Source organism: Ursus americanus, chromosome 21, assembly GCF_024610735.1.
Source record: "Ursus americanus isolate L20-20 chromosome 21, mUrsAme1.1.p, whole genome shotgun sequence".
Classification (NCBI taxonomy): domain Eukaryota; kingdom Metazoa; phylum Chordata; class Mammalia; order Carnivora; family Ursidae; genus Ursus; species Ursus americanus.
Window position 1 is genome coordinate 49,488,377 of NC_142147.1, and position 7,567 is coordinate 49,495,943.

At 48.9% G+C, this 7,567-nt stretch overlaps 1 long non-coding RNA gene across 3 annotated transcripts; it reads right to left on the bottom strand.

Annotated features, from left to right (window-relative positions):
- Positions 1–2,812: 2,812 nt before the first annotated feature.
- LOC123776303 (uncharacterized) lies at positions 2,813–6,852 on the bottom strand. Of its 3 annotated transcripts, none has more exons than XR_006775320.2 (3): positions 5,541–6,852; positions 5,165–5,271; positions 2,813–3,083 (listed from the first exon to the last, which is right to left on the bottom strand). It is a non-coding gene; the product is annotated as an uncharacterized LOC123776303 (long non-coding RNA). The 3 variants fall into 3 exon arrangements; XR_006775319.2 differs by lacking the exon at positions 2,813–3,083 and adding an exon at positions 3,470–4,081; XR_006775318.2 differs by lacking the exon at positions 2,813–3,083 and adding an exon at positions 4,246–4,586.
- Positions 6,853–7,567: the final 715 nt, after the last annotated feature.

A 7,567-nucleotide genomic window follows, 5' to 3' on the forward strand; every position in this document is an offset into this window, starting at 1 on the left:
AATAATAATAATAATAATAATGAATAGTAATAGTAATAACAGCAGCAGTCACAGCAGGAAACATTTCAACAGTGTGTATTGTGTACCAAGCCTTCCTCTCGACATTCTATATGCAAATCTCACTTCATCCTCCCAACATGCCCGTGATTTAGATACTATGACTCACCTCGTTTCATGGAAGGGGAGACTTTGAATGGAAAGCGACGGGTGGAGGAGTTGCAGACTGTGTTCCGTAGGTCGCGGGGAGTCCCCTGAGCAGAGCTTTCAATCTCAGAGCTACTGTCATTTGGGAGGGTCAGGCCCTTCTTTGTTTTGGGGGATGATCTGTGCATGGTAGGCTGTCTGGCCACAGCCCCGTCCTTTACCTGGTAGAGGCCACGAGATCTTGCCTCCAGACCTTGCCAAGTGTCCTCCGAGGGAAAAAAGAAAGGAATCACTCCTGGCTGAGAGCCATTGCACTGGTGGTTTTTCAACGGTGAAGGGATACATAGCTGGGTCTGGAATGATTTCTCCGAGAGCCCAAGATAACGAGTCTGAAACAATGGGCTAGATACTGGGATGGCGGGCTGTGCGGCCCCCCTTGATTTGTCATTGGCTCAATACTCATCTTTCTGCCATACCAATTCAAGGCTTTTAAAATGAGAATCAGGCGGTGCCTGGGTGGCTCAGTTGTTGAGTGTCAGCCTTCGGCTCAGGGCGTGATCCCGGAGTCTTGGGATCGAGCCCCACATCGGGCTCCTCTGCTGGGAGCCTGCTTCTCCCTCTCCCACTCCCCCTGCTTGTGTTCCCTCTCTCTCTGGCTGTCTCTCTCTGTCAAATAAATAAATAAAATCTTTAAAAAATAAAATGAGAATCAGAGTTGAATTCTGAGCAGAAAGGCGTTTTTGTCTTTTTGTCTTTTTTTTTCTCCTTCTACCTGGGGGAAGGGGAGATGAGATGTACCAGGGCGCTGGGCTTTCTCCCAGGGCTTGGGGATGGCGAGATGGCGGGGTGGGAGGGCAGGCGGGACTGGGAAGGGAAGCCACAGCATGTTAAGGACTGGACTGAACTCCAGGGGTCCCCAAGACTACCCTCAGGCTTAAGGATTGGCTGGAAGGATGCCCAGAAGAAAGGGTTAAAACGTAAAAGGTACACGCGGCAGAGTCCAAGCAACACCAGGTGCGAGTTCCCAGCTGTCCCTCGCAGTGGAGCCGCGAGGGCTTATTTCTCCCAGGAACGATGTGGGACAACATGCAGGAACTGTCGCCAACCAGGAAAGCACCCCTGAGCCTCAGCGTCCAGGCTTATTGTGTACCTGACCTCTGTCGCTGGCCCCTCCAGAGGTCAAGTTGCCGCTGGGTGGGCCGAGACCCTGGGGAAACAAAAACACTCTTGTTGAGAGGCCAGGCAGACCAAGGGCTTCAAGGTTTTACCTCCTGGGAGCCAGGGTGTGGACGCCCCAGGCCTACTGAGTTCAGTCTATGTCATTCAAGAACAGAGTAAGACTTGAGCCCAGTGTTCTGGTCTTCTAATCCGGGCTCATTCCTCTTCAGACCCCTGCCTGTGCAAATAGAAGTAATTTCCAAAGTCGAATTTGAACCCACAGCAACAACGCAAACATCCTTTCCTTGTCCACCAGCCTCCACAGCACCAGATTGACTCAGTCCCCCAGCCCCTGCCCCGGGGCAGCCTTTGAGATGCTCGTCTCCCAGAAGGAGTTCTGATACGTGACTATTCTAAGGTTCTGAAGTCATTTATAGGCTTACGCACCCCTCTCTGGACTTCAGTGCCCTTTGCCATCATACACTGAGTACCGCAGTCACCGTGCTGCTGGGACGTGGAATTTCAAAGATGACCGGCGATGGTGCCCGCCACCGAAAATTCTTTCAAGACCCATCACCTCCTCTCATCTAAGAACATGGCGTGATGTTGTCACTCTTGCCTGTGTAAGAACCCCTAGTAACGTCCATATGAAAACCTGTACACAGATGTTCACGGCAGCATTTTTTGTCCAAACCAAATGGTGGAAACGACCCAATGCCCATCAACTGATAAATGGATAACAACATGGCGGATCCATACAGCGGGATATCACTCGGTAACAGGAAGGCATGAAGGCCTGGTACTTGCTACAACATGGATGGATCTTCAGAACAATGGGTTGTTTCTGCCTTTTTGGCTAAGAGGAACAGTGCGACGAACATTCATGTACAAGTTTTTGTTTGAACACCTGTACTGGTTCTCTCACGCATACACCCAGGAGTGGAATTGCCAGGTCATAGGGCAGTTCTGTGCTTAACTTCTAGGGGAGGATTGGTTTCGAAGGTAGAGGATTTGCTGAGGAGAGAGAAGGAGATGCGTCAAAGCTGATTCCAGAATTTTCGAGCCAGGCAATTGGGTGAATGAGCGGTAGGGCCAGCCACAGAGATGGGAGCGCTAGCAGGAGGTGGGGAACAGATGGCAGAGTGGGGGGCAGCCACGAGCTCAGTTTTGGACATGTATGGACCCAATGAGCCAGGTCATAACCGAGTCTGTCGGGCTCTGCCCACACAGCCCACAGGGGAGACAGACATTAAATAAATAATCGTGCAGCTGATCACGATGGTGACAAGGGCTGCAAAGGAGAAATTGAGAGCCCAGGAGAGGAAGAGGGTGTGCCTTGAGAATCTGGTCAGGCCTGGAGGGTCAGGAAAGGTTGGCTTAGCCAGGGATATTTGAGTTGACATTTAAAGGATGAAGAGGAGTTAACCAGTGTTCTGATTATTTATTGCTGCATAACAAATCTGTCATAAAACAGTGGTTTAAATAATGACAATCATTTATTTGGTTCACAAATCAGGGCGAGGGGGTTGGCAGGCTTCAGGCTCAGGACCTCTCACGCAGTTACAGTCAGATGGTGGGTGGGCTGGAGTTGTCTCCAGGGCTAATTCACTTGCTCTCTGGTGGTTGACGCTGGCGTTGACCAGGACCTCAGCTGGGGCTGTTGGCCAGAACACCAACACCTCCTCTCCGTGTGGTCTGGCTTCTTCCCAACATGGCGGCCCCAGGGCATTGGGACCTCTTACATGGCAGCCGAGGGCTCCAAAGGCCACAACCCAAGAGAGCTAAACAAATATTATGTTGCTTTTTTATGACCATTCCCCAAAAGTCCCACGAGCCACGTATTAGTTTGCTAAGGCTGGTATAAGGAAGTGCCACAATGTGGCTTAAACCACAAAAACGTATTTATTGTCTTACTTATAAAATCTGGAGGCTCGAAGCCCAAGATCGAGGTGTCGATAGGGTAGGTCAAGGTATTGGTAGGGTAACCCTCAGGAGGAAGGGATGAGCTGTCCCTGTCTGTCTCCCAGCTTCTGGGGGTTCGCTGACATCCCTGTGTTCCTTGCTTCTGCTACCCCTGACCTCTGCCCTCACCTTCACATAGGGTCCTCCCTTTGTGTGTGTGTCTGCGTCCGGACATCTCCACTTTTTTTTTTTAAAAGATTTTATTTATTCATTCAACAGAGAGAGAGACAGCCAGCGAGAGAGGGAACACAAGCAGGGGGAGTAGGAGAGGAAGAAGCAGGCTCCCAGCGGAAGAGCCCAATGTGGGGCTCAATCCCAAAACGCCAGGATCACGCCCTGAGCCGAAGGCAGATGCTTAACAACTGAGCCACCCAGGCGCCCCCAGACATCTCCTCTTTATAAGGACACCAGTCACGTTGGAGTAGAGGTCCACCCTCCTCCAGTATAACCTCATTCTAACTAACAACCCCAACAACCCTATTTCCAAGTAAGGTTACATTCTGAGGTGTTGGGGGTTGAGACTTCAATGTAAAAATTTGGGAGGGGAGGCGATTCAACAAATAACAAATCACTTCTGCTATAGCCCCAAACCTGCCCAGATTCAAGGGGAAGGAACATACAAACCCAACTCTTAATAGGAGACAAGCCAAAGTCACATTGTAAGAGCATGTGGGATGGTAGACGGTGTTGTGGGCTATATTTGGAAAATACAAATGTCAAATGTTGAGGTAGAGGCTGGGGTGGAGGTAGGCGTTTCTTGATAAGGGGCATGCTCAGTAGCTCTGCAATCAAACTATATCCACTAGGATGAATTCCTCTGTAAGAAGAAAGAATATTCAACTAACAATGATGGGATATAGGTGACATGGGGCTGGTTCCACAGCTCTGGCACATCATCACAGACTTGTATATCCTTCTGCTGTGCGCTGTCCTCAGGGTACTGGTGTTTTTGATCCTCCTTGTTGCTGCCTCATGGTCACAAAGTGGCTGCCGTAGCTCTACACGTCACATATTCACTCCATCGTCCCAAGCGGGAAGGACGAAGAGCAAGAGCAAAAGGCTGTCTTCTTAAAAGACTCAATATTTTTATCTGGAAAGATTTGCTGTGGCAGAAACAGCTGCCCTAGTCTCCTCCTCTCCCTGTGTTCTTGCCTTGGACTTTGTAGTGCCCTCTCACTCTGACCTTCGCCATGGAACTCGCCCTGGCCAATGGGATATTAGCAAATGTGACACCAAAGGAAGTTTGAACTGGGCGTGTGAGATTGGGCTCGCTCACTCCCACGTGTCTGCCATCACCATGAGGCCATGCCCAGGCTAGCTTGCTAGAACAGGAGAGAGAGAGGCGCGTGGAGCAGAGTTAAGTTGTTCTAGTTGCCTGAGCCACGTCAATCACTCAGCAGCCACTAACCACCAGACAGGCGCACAAGCCCCATCGTGATCAGCAAAACCACCTAGTTTACTCCCAGCTGACTCCAGAGGCACGGGCAGCTGATGCTTAGTATTATATTCCACTGAGGTTTCGTGGTGGTTTTCCACGCAGCATTATAGTGACAGTAGATAACTGATTCGCATTTTTCAGAAATCGTCCAAGCGCTCTTGGACAGAGCAGGGAGGTGGTGAGGGGTGAGAGGGGGTGGGGGGGGGTGGGAGAGGGGTCGCACATGCAAACACAGCTGCATGGAGTCTGAGAAAGCAAGAAGAATGGGATGGAGCTGATTGGCTTGGGCCAATCAGGATCAATGCCCTGGGATTAGTGCCCCAAACAAAACCGAGGTTCTGTGAGCAAAGACAAGGCGGGGTTGCCCCGGGGGGTGGGCAGCCCGTAGTATCTGCCACTACTAAAAATACTGTTTTTGCTCGGGGGGGGGGGGGGGGGGGGCAGCCAGATGCATGCAAATACAAGGTTGTCAGAGGACCCAGAAGTGATCGTGTTTCCTTCTGGGGAGGGGACTGGGATGGGAGACAGATCGAGGAGGACGTCGGCACAAGCAGTAAGATTTCAATTTTCTACAAAATTTTAAAATTTTAAATAAAACGTACGAACGAAACTAAAACGCATTAATTACACTAAAATATATGAATTCTGATTAAAACGTATTAACTAAAATTACATGAACACTTATTAATTAAGTGAAAACTTATTAATAAATGAAAATTTATTAATTATAATTACACTGAATTGTACGGTCAAAATTGAATTAAAGTATATTAATTTAAGCGCATTGGTTAAAATTAAATTGGAATTATTGATTGAAATGAAATGGAAATGTACTCACGAAATCAAACTTAACGTTTAGCAGTTGGACGAATTTGATATTGATATTTCAATTAAAATGTAGTAAATATAGGGGCGCCTGGGTGGCACAGCGGTTAGGCGTCTGCCTTCGGCTCAGGGAGTGATCCCGGCGTTCTGGGATCGAGCCCCACATCGGGCTCCTCCGCTGGGAGCCTGCTTCTTCCTCTCCTACTCCCCCTGCTTGTGTTCCCTCTCTCGCTGGCTGTCTCTCTCTCTGTCAAATAAATAAAATCTTTAAAAAAAATGTAGTAAATATAAAAATAAAAAGTTAAAATGAAGTTTTAAAGTATTTAAGGAAATAACATTTTCCCCAGATTGTGTTCCCCAATTACAATCCTATAATCGAAAGAATTCATGCAACATGCGTGTGAAGATACCAAACGCAGTGCCTGGTACACAGGAAGTGCTCAGACGGGTGAGTTAGGAGGTAAGACTGAGCTCAGGCTCAGAGGGTAGGGGAAGAGCTACCTTCCACCAGAGACTGAATGCCTGGTGGAAGGAGCGTGAGATCTGGGGTCACCCATGCTTTACGTATATTAACTCCTTGAATCCTTATAAACACCCGCTGAAGCAGTTACTATTATTACCCCCATTTTCCAGATGAGTAAACTGAGGCCCAGAAAGATTAACTTAGTAAATGGAAGAATCAGGATCCAAAGATCTGGATTTGAACCCAGGCCCCGACCCACGGGTTATATGGCCTCAAGCAAACCTCAGTTTCTGCCCCAGAGATTGAAGACAGCGACCTATCCTAGCGGGAGGTCTCAGGGAAAACGGGAAGACTGTGTAGAAAGCCTTCAGTAAACCATATTGAACGTATGTCAATGATCTCTTCTGGTAGTGCTGGCTGGCAGCATGATTCTGGGGGGGTCAGCTCCTTGGGTCAGGACTTCCCACCCTGAGGACATGTCCTGTTATCCCAGGCACAGTCTCAGAATTCCCCTAAAACCGCTGGAGAAAACTTACCTCGATTTAGGAAAATGGAACAGGATATAGAACTGGAAAGGAGCAGAGAGGCCATATGGTCCGACCTTTTCAATGTGCACAGATCTGGAAGTGGAGGCCCAGAGAGGGCAAGGGACTTGCCCCAAGTCACACAGCAAGTCCGTGACAGAAACAGATGGCAGTATTTGCCTTGACAATGCTCAACCATCCCTATGCTGTTAAATTTTTTTCAAGTTTGACATTCAGCCATTTTAATGAATAAACATGATTCAAGTGTCCACTATGCCTCCAGTAATGTGCTAAGCACCATAGAAGATGGGAGAAAAAGACCCACCCCGTTATGGTCTGAATGTTTGTGTCCCCCACCCCCCCAAATTCCTATGTTGAAACCTATCCCCCCAGTGTGATGGCATTAGGAGGTGGGACCTTGGGACATGATTAAGAGACACCCCTTCTGCCACGTGAGGTAAGAGTGGAAAAGCGACCAAATCTGCCAGCACCATGACCTTGGACTTCCCAGCCTCCAGAACTGTGAGAAATACAGGTTTATTGTTTGTGAGCCCCTGGTTTATGATATTTTTTGCTATGGCAGCCTGAACGGACTAAGACATACCCTTACCGACTTTACGATTGAGAGACTTAGAGAGAAAAAGAGATGAAAACCGGCACCTGGGGGGCTCAGTCAGCTGGGCATCTGCCTTCAGCTCAGGTCCTGGGATCGAGCCCCAAGTCTGGCTCCCTGCTCAGCGGGGAGCCTGCTTCTCCCTCTCTCTCTGCCCCTCCCCTGCTCATGCTGTCTCTCTCTCTCTCTCTCAAATAAATAAAATCTTAAAAAAGAGAGAGAGACATTAAATAATAAAGAATAAGTATTAAGTTTAGGATTAACCTTCTTTAGGGGCGCCTGGGTGGCTCAGTCGTTAAGCATCTGCCTTCGGCTCAGGGCGTGATCCCGGCGTTCTGGGATCGAGCCCCACATCAGGCTCCTCCGCTATGAGCCTGCTTCTTCCTCTCCCACTCCCCCTGCTTGTGTTCCCTCTCTCACTGGCTGTCTCTCGGTCACAT